The 15,367-nt window shown below is 37.6% G+C and overlaps 1 non-coding gene across 1 annotated transcript; it reads right to left on the bottom strand.

Moving 5' to 3' along the window:
• Positions 1-4,753: 4,753 nt before the first annotated feature.
• LOC117801734 lies at positions 4,754-4,860 on the bottom strand. Its single transcript, XR_004624469.1, has one exon. It is a non-coding gene; the product is annotated as a U6 spliceosomal RNA (small nuclear RNA).
• Positions 4,861-15,367: the final 10,507 nt, after the last annotated feature.

Raw genomic sequence — 15,367 nt, 5'->3', positions numbered from 1 at the left:
CTGAGAGTCAAGGTAACTGGGGGAGATGGGTTCCTGGCTGGACGCCAGCGTTAACTTTTTGAAATCAGGCACAGAGTTTCAGTGAGCCTTAATTTCCCTAGCTTTAAAATGAGGACTCCAAAATAGAGTACTCTCTGGGGTTGCTCTATGTCAGAAAGCCTTTGTCCAAAGTAGTTTCAACCATTCAAAAAGGGCCTACAACAAGGAATCCCTGATAAAGGATTATAAAAATATCAATTCTTTAACTACTCAATGTCTCTGATTTATGTGGAGGCATTTTAAAAAATACATATGCATATGCATGGTGAAACCTATATTTTCTCTCCCTGCTTTTTGCACTCAGGACTGCCCAGTAGAGCCATGAGAGTCCATAGTAGCTCACCGAAGTCTGATAAGAAGGGCCGCTTGAGACCATCACTTAGAAAGCCAAATCTGGCTGATGGGAGACATTCTGAGGGGGATGGTGGTGCTCTTTCCATCTCTTGTTTAATTGAGTTTGCATATTTGGGAACCCATTGATAGGTTAAGTAGAAATCTGATTCTATCCCTGGAAAGAAAACTGTTAATGATATGCTGCATGAACCTGTTTTCCTTTTCTGCTCAGCAATTTGTATAGGCTCGCTCCTTATTTGTCTCTTGATAACCTCATCAATCTCATCCATGCCCTCCTGACCACAGTGCCTGATTGCAGTAATTCCATTTCAGGGGGGCTTTTAGGAGGACTTGGCTTTTGCATTTAGCTAGAACTGCACGATGGAGTGATCGTTTCTTCCCGAGAGTGAGCACCGAGATCATATTATGCTTGCCTTGATTTCTTTGTAAAGGCTGCCTATAGAATTTCATATTGATTTTAAGCTGGCGCTGTTTCATTTTTAACTCCTTTGTAAGCCAGGAATCCAGTTATATTAGCCTCTCCTCCCTGTCGTTCTGACAGGCATTGGTTACCTTTTTGCAAGCTACTCCAGAGTAGCTCTTTTGATAGAGAACTCGTTGCCTTTACTCTTTTTGTTGTTGTTTTGTTTGCAAAGTGCAGACCAGTGTAGCGCAAGGTTGCAAGGCTAAGATGCAATTAACAAATAACAGACGAATTGGAAGGCAAAGAAGATTGGTATTTACGCTGAGAATTCACCGAAGCGCTGGCAGCCTTATACTGCTCCAGAGAGGGTTTTGAAGAAGTGAGTTTTGCCAAGTAATATGAAGCAAGGCCCAGTTGTCAGCCGAACGGTGAAAGATGGCTACAGGTGTGACTTACTGAAAGCATACCTTGGTTTCAGTGTTTATCAACTGGCTGTCCTCCAGAAACTCAATTTGGTGTCATTTGGCAACAAGTCTGACCGAAAGCAATGCGGACTTGTAAGTGGTACTACCACTAAGAGCACAGTCATTTTGTTGTGCCTTGGAACTTTCAAAGCCTTTCAAATCCTTTGTCTTGTTTATTCTTCACAATGGCCTTGAACCCAGGCAGGGAAGGTATTAATGTGCCAGTATAAAGATAAGGAAACAGAGACCAAGAGAGCACAAATTAGTCAATCAACAAATACATGACCAAACCGGGGCTGCGATTTCAGGTTACTAACACCAAACCTGTTGCTCTTTAGTTTTGGGGTGATCTGAAGTAACGTGAGCAAAAATACAACTTGCATATTCTTTGCATCGCCTTTCGATTTACAATTCCTTATTTATTTCCTTGTCTTTGTACTTTCAGGGTGTACTTTCAGATTTATCTTCAGCACAGCAGAGTTACTTTGATCACAAAGGAGAATGACAGAAATCAAGGTCTCCCTGTTAAGCATATTATTCTTAACCGCTTAGAGAATTTTCCCACTGGATTGCCCTATTGTATTTTAAATTTTATTTTAGCTCTATTTTCTCGTCTGTAACATGAAGGGGTTAGGCTCTGCTCCTCTCATTCTATGGTACTGTGATTAGGAGAATGCTAGGTGAAGAAAGACTCAGAGCTGCAAGTGAATATGATTATCATGGAATCACACGTACAGAGTGTTATGCATGTTTTAAAACTGGATATAGTATTTATAGTCTAAAGTGTTTCCTTATGAATTACTTCATCTTTCAGTGTGCTGTTTAAGTCATCCCACGATCGTAATCCTCTCACAAATCCAAATCAATGTGTTTGTCCTCCGTATAAGATACTTAAAATTTTCAAAATGTGTTTATGTCCAAAGACAAAATGTTTAGTTTTATAGAATTCTCTCAGTTGCTACAGGGCTTTGTAAGATTGACTCTAAATAGCCACTAAAATACTTACATTCTCCCCTTAGTCGTGACTTATAGAATGCTTAAACATTAGCAATCATTTTTAATTTAGTGATTCTATATTCTTTATTTAATGCTTTGCTGCTATCCTTAAAACCAAACCACGTAGCTCAACTTTCAAGAACCAATGAGCTTTGACAAGACTTATGTTGGGTTCAATCATTTGTCTTATAAAAATATTTCAAATTTTGGGGGTGCTCAGTGGCTCAGTTGGTTAAGCATCGGACTCTTGATTTCAGCTCAGGTCATGATCTCAGGATTGTAAGATCAGGCCCTGAGTGTGGCTCCATGCTGAGCATGGAGCCTGCTTGAGATTCTCTCTCCCTCTCCCTCTGCCCTGGCTTGTTCTCTCTCTCTCTCTCTCTGGGACAAAAAAAAAAAAAAAAATTCAAATTTTAAATGAGATAAATAGCCATTTTCTGTTTTCATAATGGCCCTCATTGCATATAGCTAGACTGATTGGCCACAGCAGAAATCTGTTAAACCAATTATTTCTTAGCTGCTAGGCCTAGAGGAACTCAAAATATTCAGACTTAGAACAAAATCAGATTCATAAAATCTCCTTTTTTAAAGCCTTTGGATAAACACTGACTTTTGAAAGACTCTTGGGTTTCATGTCTAGGATTCAGAGATGGACTTTAGAAAACCAGTAACATCAACATCAATAAAACTACCACCACAACACAAAGCCAAGGGAAATATGTTTAAGGAGTAAAAATTTCTCTTTTTTCCCTTCAAATTTAATTTTCATAATGCTGATAAGCTCACAGTTTGGCCTTTCATCTTCTCATTTTTTTATGAGTTCAAATAAGTAGCTACTCAAATTGTGAGGACCACTTAGGGCTTAATTTCTGTTTTTAATTCCTGCCATTTCACACGCAGAAGTATCTGAGTCTTTCTCAACTTTTGTGCATGATTTCTGCAGAGAATTTATTTGCTGCAAGCACTATTAGACTCCTTTCTTATAACATATATACTGACTTTTTCCCCAAGATTTTTGACATGATGGGTTTTTATTCTCTTAAATTCGATTCCAAGGTGGATGTGACCAAAACTGGTGACTAGCAAACATATTCCCTTAGTAAAATCCGTAGTCCTTGTCACATCTGTGCAAAACCATGGCCGGGAAACCCCAAACCAGACAAAACTTAGCACCTTTTCTTAAAAAAAAATGCCATTCAATATGCAGCTCTTTTTTTAAAAATTAAATGTCTTGTAGAGGTCTGAATATTTCTTCCTTCTTTCTGCACACATTGCGGGTGATTTCTGGTTTCAAGTGGAACTGTTACTAACTCTCAGTGTGCTGAGATTTGCTTTGAGTCTTAGTTTATTCATACTGAAACTCAGGAGATATAAACTGAAATAAAAATACTGTGTTCAAAGAGTTGCCTGAAAGTTGAAACCACTCAGCCTCACGCAGCTGCAGCCTTGTGATCCAATGACCAGTGTTTCTGGAAGGCTTACCCTCAGTGAAGTCATTAACAGAGTCATTGTTCCAAATTTTTATAGGCACATCAACTGGTGATGAGACAGCATGGTTTAATTTTTCTGGTCTTCTTGCTTATATCTCAGCTTTATTTTCTGTGGGGCTTGCTCCAGGACCATCAGAGGAAAAGGACAAAATAGAGGAAGGCAGAGTCCCAACTCCAGAGTGAGCCTTCTGACTGATGTTTCTGAGAGAGAACCTTCGAGTGGACGTAAGAGGAGCCAGCTGTGAGGGAGCACATACTGATGACTTGGTTGGCAGGACTTCCCTGCTGAGGGCCAAGCTACAGATGCACTTCCGATCGATTCCCACACAGCTGCAGTTCAGAGAACTCTTCTGAAAGAAAAAAGCATGGCGCGGGGGCTGTGAGATGCAGAAGGACCAGAGGAGGGTCCGAAGAGATCAAATCTCTAAACAAAGCAGAGCTGCAGTAGACCTAACGAGACAAAGTGGCAAAAAGGAAGGAAGAAATAAGCTCACTGAAGTATGTGTGAATGTGTGTGTGTAGAATAGAGGTGATAAAAACAGACATTGTGTTTTTTCACTGTCGTGCTTCTGAGTCGTCAGATAGGTAGGGAATCACCTTATGTACTAGAGACCAGATACTGGCTGTTGAAGTAAATGAAGTGGAATGAGCAAATAAAGTCCTTTCAAAACCCCCAAATAGTGAACAAACAAAAAGTGAAAATATCCTGTACATAATATACATAACTTTCTAATGAATCGTTTTTGAAATAACATAGCACTTATGGTCTGGAAACTGACTGAAAATATGGGGTGCTGTGTTCTGTGATTCATTTCTGTAGCCTGGAGATTGTCCTGTGAGTCTGTCTTTCTTTCTTTTCCTCCCTTCCTTCGTTCCTTCGTTCCTTCGTTCCTTCCTTCCTTCCCTCCTTCCTTCCCTCCCTCTCTCTCTTTTTCTTTCTCTCTCTCTTTCCTTCCTTCCTTCCTTCTTTCCTTTTTCTTTCTTTCTCTCACTCGTTCTTTCTTTTTTTTAATATGGAACTCTTCATGAGTTTGCATGTCATTCTTGGGCAGGGGCCATGCTAAGCTTCTCTGCATCATTCCAATTTTAGTATATGTGCTGTTGAAGAGAGCACCACTTCTCTCTATGTGTGTGCTTATATAAGTATATTATAATTACATGTATGCATATGTAATATATAAAAGTAACTTATTTTTAAAAATTCAGTATAAAACATTGAATACATATAAACCATATACATATATGTATATATACCATTTGTGATCTGATAAATAAGAACTACTGGAGAATGAAAAAAAAAAGTTTGAAGAGAAATTTTAAAATGTAAAAGATTTTATATTGAATTTAAAAACTAAGGTAATAAAACATTCACTTTTGAAAAATTAAAATGAAAGGTATTTGATTTTTCATCTAGTTTGAAATGCTTATGTTGATTAAAATGGACAAGTTTCACTCTTAAAATAATGACTTTAAACCCAATATAAAGTAATTTAAAAAGCAATTTTCTAGCAGAAAACTGAAAGAGCCTTTTTTTTGTCACTGATCTTTAACTCAATGATCGAAAAANAAAGGTATTTGATTTTTCATCTAGTTTGAAATGCTTATGTTGATTAAAATGGACAAGTTTCACTCTTAAAATAATGACTTTAAACCCAATATAAAGTAATTTAAAAAGCAATTTTCTAGCAGAAAACTGAAAGAGCCTTTTTTTTTGTCACTGATCTTTAACTCAATGATCGAAAAATGTATTCTATTAAAAATGTCACAACATTTTCTTGATGCTTATGTTCTAGCTATTAGTTTGGGGAAGAGTAACTGGCTGACTTAAGTAGAAATGCACAGTAGGCCGAAAATGAAGTGGCACTAATTCCTATAGTAAGCATCATGGAATAAAGAATCAAGNTTAAACCCAATATAAAGTAATTTAAAAAGCAATTTTCTAGCAGAAAACTGAAAGAGCCTTTTTTTTGTCACTGATCTTTAACTCAATGATCGAAAAATGTATTCTATTAAAAATGTCACAACATTTTCTTGATGCTTATGTTCTAGCTATTAGTTTGGGGAAGAGTAACTGGCTGACTTAAGTAGAAATGCACAGTAGGCCGAAGATGAAGTGGCACTAATTCCTATAGTAAGCATCATGGAATAAAGAATCAAGATCAATGAACAAAGAACGGTCATATTTAACTAAAGCAAAAAATGTAGACGTCTATTTTTAGTAGGTTTCATAGGACGTGGGAGAGAAGGTATGTACAGAATGAAAATTTTGAGCTAAAGTTCTAAAATAAAAATGAGTGGTTGACAATATTGTGAGACCTTTCTTGAAAGTGTCATGGACAGCCTGTTCTGCAAGGTAACCCAGATACAAGTAAGGAGCCTGAGCAATTTACACACAAAACAGCATTCAAATGTATATCCCTTTTTCCTTAGACACTTTTGTATTTTACACTTTTATAAATACACTTCTTTTTAACTTAAAATCTTTTTAAAATAATGAAAACTGACAATATAGCAACTACTGTTTGATAATTACTTAATTTACATAATCTCAATTTTATCTTTGTTTCAAAGAACTGTTAGGTTATTATCCCACTTTGCAGACGAGAAGTCTGTGTACGTGGTGGAAATACTAAAACCAAAATATTCATTTCGATCACTGTTTTCCTTGGCACACCTCACTTTTCTGGAATATAGTGCTGCAGACATATTATATTTTTAATAAGTACTTCTTGATAGACTGATTGATCAATTATTATTAACCACGATTCTTGTCCTGGGAGATATTTACAACAGTGACTAAGAAAACAGAGCAAATACCTCCTATTTTTCACAAGCTCCCTTGGATTTTTCCAGCTTTTCAGGAGTCAAGCCCAACAATGATGAGATCAGCAAACCTCCCTTCAGATAAAAATATCTTTTCCTTCCTCAGAACTCCCCTTCTCTGTCCCCATGGCACCCTGCTCAATGCAGTGCAAACAGTCAATGGGCTCACTGTCAATCACGAAGGACTTACTGAGCACCTGTTCTGAGAGGCACAGCGTGCAGAGTAGCGCTGGACTGAGGCATGAGCGAGGAAGAGCTGGTTTTTCTTTCCGAGTGAACTGGTTATGAATTTGAGCAAGTCACTTTCTTACCTGCTCTAGAGTTCAGTTTGCTCATCTATGCAGTGAAAGTGTTCCACAGGTTAATTCTAAGATTCCTTCTAGCTCTGATGGTTTCTGCTTCTGTTTACAGCATCTTTATTTTTTGGGGTGCGGTGGGAGGGCATTCAGGGAAATAAATTTGCGAGAGTGGAAACATTCTGAAACATTCAGTTTTTTAAACTCATTCCAAAAAAGTACACATTTTATTTTTCTCCTCAACTGCTTTCTTATTTTTAGGTTTACGTTTTCAAAATGACACCTTCTGAATAAATAGATGGGGACAATAAAACCAGCTATAAAAACAACCCAGTAAGGTGGCAATAAAATATGAATCATGGTTCCCAGGATCAGCAGTATTGTCAGAATGTACATATCACTGTGTACAACACTAACAACTGTGATGTTCTCTGGGGGGTGGAGGGGAGGCATGTGCTAACCAAGGACTGAGAGGATGTTGAGGTAATGGTGCGGGGGGGGATGACATAAAAGGAACTCTCCATGTCTTAGAGCCACTCTGGCTCAAAAAAACGACCATTTGGAAGAGTTGTAGCTGGACCCAGGTGTGATCCAGCTGACAAAATGGGAGCTAAGGAATTGTAGGAGGTAGTTTCTGTCTTTGATTCTGTCCTTAACATGATGTGTGACGTTGAAGAAGGATATCAGCCTTTATCAAGTTCTTCATAGTGAAGTGGGTAAAATAACACTATTTCCCTTCGTTGTATATTTTTTTTATAAGACTGATATTTATAGAAGATTTTGGGTCTCTTTTTATGGAAGAACACCGTATAACTAATAAAAAGAACTGTATTCATTTTCTACAAAAATGTTCATGAAATAAGATGAATGGTGTCACAGAGCAATTGCTAAACNGATATCAGCCTTTATCAAGTTCTTCATAGTGAAGTGGGTAAAATAACACTATTTCCCTTCGTTGTATATTTTTTTTTATAAGACTGATATTTATAGAAGATTTTGGGTCTCTTTTTATGGAAGAACACCGTATAACTCATAAAAAGAACTGTATTCATTTTCTACAAAAATGTTCATGAAATAAGATGAATGGTGTCACAGAGCAATTTGCTAAACTATATTTTGTAAGTACAAATAGGAATTTTCTGCATCACATACAATTTAGTCTATCGAATTAGGATGAACATTAACCAAAGAGAACACAATACGGGAGCTGTAATTTAATGATCACACTAGACAGCCACCTCCCATATAGCAAGAGGTTATCATAATTATTTACATTTGGGCGTAGAAAGAAGACAAAATGTGTCATCTTTTCGGTTGCTGCTTGCATTCAAAAAGGAAATGATCTCTAAAGAGTGCAGTCAGCAAAATGAATTAATTAAAACTCATCAGCTTTGATAATGGAAATAGAAATTTACATCAAATAAAGAAAGTCTCTAATTCAAGAAAAGAGGTGCTCTAGAGAAGAGAAAGTCTTAAAAAGACATAGAGGAAGGAAACCATGACTTTTTGACATATCACTGCAGCCCCCTATTCAGCACTGAACTCACATAGTAATGGAAGACACTGGAGAACTGCACATTCTGAGGGGTCCACACCTTGTCCCCGTCCTTCTTTCACTCTCAGAATTTCCAATGTTTATATTTAGTATATGTACTCTTCCCTGGACACAGATAGATGTTTACAGAACATGTATTAGAACCAGGGAGGATAAACAGAATGACTTTCTGAATTGACTTAAAATAGGGACCTCTTCCTGTCCAGCTGTTTTTGAATAATAAAATTTTGATTTGGTTAGAAACTAGGTTTAATGATAAAAGATAATTGTAGATAAGGGTGCTTTCCCCAATCTCCTAGTGAAATCACCTTCCTTGATTCCAACCTTTCCTAAGTATAGAATTGAGCAGAGCTTAAGAAAAGTCTTCCTTTGATAGCTGTTCTTCCCCCACTGAAGTAGTTTTAGGAATAATGATGTCACTCCATGCTCTTAAGTATGTCCTCACTAGCTTGCTAAGGAAGAGTAAGGTCATGATACCCGACACACCTACACAGACTATGGGATCAGGGTGAGGAGACTTTCTCATCTATTTATGAGAAAAGAGTAATAAAAAGGCCCAGGACCAGAACCAGTTAGGCAAAATGTAGAGCCAGTTAGAATATTGTAATGTGATAGAAAATGGAGTATTTTCAAAGATGGTAGGTGGAGTGGTTTTCAGAAATAAGGGGATTTGGGCAACTAGGAGGAGGGGGAGAATACTGGGAATATTTTACTTAAAAGAGAGCTTAGAGATTAATGTTACCTATTTAAAATCTCTTCCAAGATCATGCTCTAGAAAACTTTATTTGCTAGTCATTCTTATTTTTATTCCATATCCTCTGGATACCTGGTATTTGGTTAGATTTAGCAAACTGAAATTACTTACCACCTTATGCAGTCCTTCACGAATAACATCATAAAGCTGCAGCCTTTGAAAGTCAAAGATTATATTCAAATTCACCTGAGCTATGTAAGTAAAAATGTATGCATAATTTCAAGAAATACTTGATGAGTCACTGCACTCTGCCACCCACACTTGTAGGTACTGGGAATACCTTTGAGAACACTTACAAGTATCCCTGACCTCACAGCGTTTGCATCCTACTGAGGAAGGAGATAGATATTAAGCAAACACGTGTGGAAAATAGACAGTGTGTCAAAGCATCATAAGCTTCTAGAGGAAAATAAAGCGGGGAGAAAAGATAGAGTTCCCAACCTGGCAGATGGGGTGGAGAGGTGAAATTTTCTCTAGAGAGTTCAAGGAAGACCTGGCTGAAAAGCTGGCTTTTATGCCACACGTGAAGCAGCTCAGGACAGATTTATGTATGGCTTTCAAAAGAAGCCTTCAGCTTTTCAGTGATCTAGTATGAGTGCAAATGTCAGTGCAACTTATATGAATTTCATTTAGGTTGATTCTTTACCTTTTTCAACGTAGATTCACTCTCATGAAGTACATTTTGTGACATGTAATCGTTCCCCACTGTCCTACATTTTACCTAAGAAAGATAAAAAATCTAGGATCTTGCGATATTTACCCATTTTAAATTTTGACAATTGTCATTTCTCTATGGACACAGTTTTACCCATGAGGAAAAATATAAGCTGTGTCCTTTATTATAATGCACTGTGGTGTATAACAGAAAGCATGAAACAGAGAATGAAGAGACGCAGGCTCTAGTTGTGTGGTTCATGCATTACTTATGAACCTCAGTTTGGTGGTTGAACCTCATCTGGAAGATACGGCCCTGGATCACTTCAACATTTCCAAAACGGTGTTCCTCAGAGCACTAGAGCTGAAGATGCTTTTGGAAAAAAAGGCAACTAATGGTCAACTAAATATGAAAACATCATTTATCACACACATTTTAATTGGAGAGTCCAATGCAGGTTAAAGGATCTGAGGAGGTATTGAATAAAAGGAACCCATTGAACTGTAAATTTCGTTTAACTCAAAATCTCCTGAACGTACTGCAACAGAGCTAGGAAAAGCTAAAATAAATCATAAATGCTCATTTCCTACAGTTTGGAAATAGCGATTGTTCTTTTCTATGATGTGTGTTCCATTTTATCAATAAAGATGGGCTAAGTTAAACTGAGCTTAACAACCATGGAAATTCTCAAGAGTTTAAGTATAACAGTTACTTCTTACTCACATGACGTGTTCATTGGGGACTGGCTTCGGCCTCTGTTCCATGTTCTTCCTGCAGTCCACAATGGGCAAGGCAGTCACAGTCTAGAACATCACCAGTGGAGGCAGCCTGAGGAAAGAGAGCCCAGTGTGACCTCATTTTAAGTTGTAGTTGGGAGCATATATTTCTTTTTTTAAATTTAATTTAATTTTATTATGTTATGTTAGTCACCCTACAGCACAGCATTAGGGAGCATATATTTCACATGTACTTGGGAAGAGTACAGGTATTGGAAAAAGAACGAATGCCTCCACTTTTACCTCCTGAAATAATTTCATCCATCTAGTGGATGGCGGTGGCTTTGATGTTGGACGCCAGATTTTGTGGTATTCTGGACTTTATTCTTACAGGCAATAGATTACTTGTGGAAAAAAAATTATCCTTTTGAGACTTGTTTGCAAGTTCTTTCAGGATAGCTTTTTTCCTAGGGCTAATTTAGCCTCACCTCTAAGATATGACCCTTAGGTGGCCTCTTGTGAATGTTTTGAGTATCCATGGAGACGCTCTACTCTGGCTAGTGGGAGTTTCAACAGTTCTGGACTAGTGTAAAATCTGGAAATTATTCATTATGGAGCTGCCCAGAAACTGTTCTTTCTTCTGACGTTGTTCTTGCCTTGTCTCTTGAAGTTTCACTGTATGCATACAAAGGTCGGTATCAACTAAACATTTGGAAAGACTCCTCTGCTTATTTGTGGAGCCCCTTTGCTGCAGAACTCCCTCCTACCAATGCCCTGCAAATTCTAGCTGCCTCTTCACTCGGGGAGGCCTCCAGGCTCTGATGTTCAGGTTTTCCTTTATTGTGCTACAGCCTAGAAATCTCTAGGCAGAGAGCCGAAGAAGCTGTAGGTCTCATTTCTTTTGTTTCCTTTCTCTCAGGGGTCACAGTACTGTGTTGTCTGTTGCTCAAAGTAAGAAAACAGTTGTTTCCTACATTTTGCCCAGTTTTCTAGTTGTTTATGGCAGGAGGTGAATTCAAAATCCTGTTACTCCCTTATGACTGGAAACTCATTGCTCCCAAATCTAAATTTAGCTCTTGTTTTAGAAGCACTGTTTTTCAGCATGGCAGAGCACCATATCTTGAAGGTCAAAAAAATGGATTTCTTGGTTTTTCCTGGGAGAACAGAAAGCTATAAACACGATAAACGCCAATACTATACGTCCATTTCCTGAACTGTAACTCTCTCGGAACCAATAGGAGAAGTATATACTGACCTAAGTAATTCTCAGGATATGTAAGCAAAAAGGCTTTTTCAGAGACAACCCACTTATTTATTTCTCAAGCATTAGGACATAGTAAAAATATTCTAGGTCTTGTAAATATTTATTTTGAAGTCATGCAAAAGTTAAACTATGTGATCAAGGAAGTAGTACGAACTTAAATCTAGAAAAATAACAATATTTTTATTATACATGATGCGGAGCCAATGGTTTGAGTCCTTAAATTGGAAGATCAGGTATTTTCCCGTACTAATTATAACAATAATTCTCTGAGAAGTTTTCCTCAAACTGCTGAAATCGAGATTATAAATTGTGGTTGCTGTTGTATCCTAGTGCCTAGAGCATCTCTTACTATAGGCTGCCTAATGGATATTAACTGTGACTGGATGAATGAAAGGATGAGGTGTTACGATGTAGTAAAGATCTTTCCTTCAAAAGAAGGTGTTGCTCCTTACTTGCTTGAATTAACGAGCTCTGAGAAAGCATCCAAGGCAGTGAAGAGTTGGTTTTAACATACAGATGGAGAAATAGGCTTCTCACGAGAATTCTGGAAATGAAGATGATGATAATAATAATATAATGAATGAATGATGCAATAATGATAATGAACCATGAATAATGAATCATTCTTTGGATAATTTCTCTTCCCCAAGCACAGTTCTATGCACTTTTTATGTGTACCTCACTGATTTTTTGCTGTTATGACACTATGAGGTGGATACTATAACCCCATTTTATAATTGTAGAAATTTAGAGGTTAATTACAGATAAGATAAACAGAGATGATAAGTAACTTGAGCATGGTGACACAGCTAGTTAGTGGCAGAATCAGGCTGTAAGTCTGCATTATGGCTCCAGTGCCCACAATTTTAACCACAGGGCTATACCGGCTCTCTGTACATGGGACCAAGCACAGGGGAGCCCACCAATACTGAAAGAAAGAAAGATCCCTCTGGGAGTTAATTTACAAATCTAACAACAAATGAAGAGGTATGAAAGTCACCCTCAAGAAGACAGCTCTCAAGTCAGCAATATTTGACACACTGTCATTGAGTGGGTTAACATACCCCTAAAAAAAAGAGAAGAAAAATCTGAAACGGAGGATGCTGTTCAACCCCCAAAGCGCTGAATAGTGAAATTTGGTGTGAAGGGAGGAGAAGATAATGTCCTGGTTCAAAAGAACAAGCTGCTATTCTCAGTGGTAGGGCACCACTTTTTATTGCAGACCAGTTTTACTGAAGACCTATTGTACGCCTCAGACCTTCTTGGGCTAAATCATTAAAAATGAAATCCTATATGTCTATAACATTAAGCTTATGCACACTAGGCAACTTTCTCTTTGCACTTTTTTTTTTTTTTCCTGTGCAGTTGCTTCTATGGAGAGAAGATGCTGGACAGGGGGTGTGAGCATGTAATCCAACAGAAATTATCCTCCTTTAGATACCTAAAGGCTTCAGATATGTAGGTATTTTTAGTCTTCACTGTCCAAAACAATGAACTTCAGTAAATGGGCAAATAGAATCTCCAGTTCATCCTGGCAAACTAGAAATTCTGTGTTGGAAAGCTGCCTTGCCCTGCAGGAGTGATATATTGGCTTAAACGGCACACTATTCTTTAAACTCCTACCCTCCTTACTCTTGCAGCCAAAGGGAAAAGGATTATTATTTGGTTGTTTCATTGTGAGTCTAGTGAAGTTGTACAACTTTGATGGTTTGAATGAATCTTCCCAGTTGTAACCGTTAGACCAACATTTACTGAGTAATCACCATGAGCGGGACACCGCCCTAAGGGCTTTACATTTTCCTCTTATTGAAGCCCTATGATGTAAATCCTATTATTGGTCTCGTTCCGCAGAAGAGAAAATTGAGGCTGAGTGAAGTTTCACACCTTGTCTAGGTTCACGGAGCTTGTAAGGAGATCTGAACTTTGTTACCTCCAAAGCCTATGCATACCCTCTAACAACTTCAATGACTTCTTCCAATACAGCATCCCTTTAGAATATAGATATATAGAATCCAAATCCAAACATATAGCCAACACAGTAATTTTTTTTGATCTTTGATCTTATTTATTTATTTTTTGCCATTAGTACCCTTGATATTACATTTGTCCAACACCACCAGGTTTGGACGTGGAAGATAACAGCATTTCCTACACTCTGTTGGTTCAAAATGTTGCAACAAACAATTCCACTGCCATACCTTATGGTCAGTTATAGTCAGTTCAAGTTTTCTATTCTGTTGGAAGTTCAGCGGTGGCCTACCTCCAGTCTATTTCTTCACACATGAGGTGACGAGTGATGAATTCTTTTCCTTTTAATTTTTCCTGTGATTTAGATTGTGAAGAAGAATAAAAGGGTTAAAATTCCCAGGCTAGGGTAAAATTTATCGGAAATGAGAATATGTGTAATAATTTCCAAATTGTATTTACGGATACCATTTTAGTCTATTGATTGGAAACTGTACTCAGCAAAGGGATTCATTCAAAGGAGATAAGAGAGAATGAGAAATTGAAACAAAGCATGGATGGAAGTTTCCTAACAGCAAAAAATGAGAAGGCTGTGCCATCCCAGGGGATGTGGGGGTGGACCTGATGCCTGAAACAGTGAGAGCTGGGATGGAGTCAACGGCAGTGAATCCCGTAATTACTAAATTAGACTGCTCCATTTCTGGATAATGCATGCTGCATTTTCATCTTGATTTAAAATCCAATTAGTTCAGGATCACCACTCCTCTTAGTTCTAGCTTCTCTCTGGTGGCTTTGAGAATCGGAAGATAGATTAGTGTTTGTGCGGGTTCTTTGTGGGCCGTCTTTGAAGACATGGCTTTTTAAATCTATGACAACAGGTGTCCTTCCTCCCTCCCACTCTTACATATTTTACTGATTACTTTCTTGGTTTATCCTCAAATCTTCTCAAGTCATAGTAGCCAATGAAATGTTACATTGGTACACATTTGGTTTTTTCAATAAGTAATGACAACCAACCATGATACATTTGTCCTCGAAATTACTGCTTCTTTTGAAATTTTTTGTTTTATTTTCTACGTAGAGAGTTTGCCTTTATGGATTGGTGTTACTTTTCATTCTCTTGTTTTTATTTCATCATGAAATCATTAGGTAAATTTTACTTATAGTATGAAGAAAAGAACCTGCAAAGGAAAAGAACACATTTTAGGTTTGCCAAATATGGGGGATGAAGACTTCTGGAAAATGAGCATTTGGTTGTTTTCTGGTGAGAGCGAGAAGGGAACGTTAGGTGGCTCAGTGACATACCTTCACTGTGTTCACATGACTGTATGGGTAAGTAATCGATTAAAGACTGTGAAACAGCTTCAATGGGAAAACTCTAGGATTTACATATTAGAGTATGTTAATATGTGGTTCATGATTATGAAATTATTCTGAATATAGTTGTGCTTTTTCTTATTCAATACATACAGAAGAACTTCTGAAGGGTGATATAATACATATTATGAAAATGTGTTCTCCATAGTGAAGTGTGAAGAGTTATAGACTACAATAATTTTATACCACAAGAAAGAAAACAGGCATTTTTTTTTT

Source organism: Ailuropoda melanoleuca, chromosome 3 (genome assembly GCF_002007445.2).
Source record: "Ailuropoda melanoleuca isolate Jingjing chromosome 3, ASM200744v2, whole genome shotgun sequence".
NCBI classification, from domain to species: Eukaryota; Metazoa; Chordata; class Mammalia; order Carnivora; family Ursidae; genus Ailuropoda; species Ailuropoda melanoleuca.
Note: the sequence above shows the minus strand (reverse complement) of the source record. Positions and strands in the feature narration are given on the sequence as shown.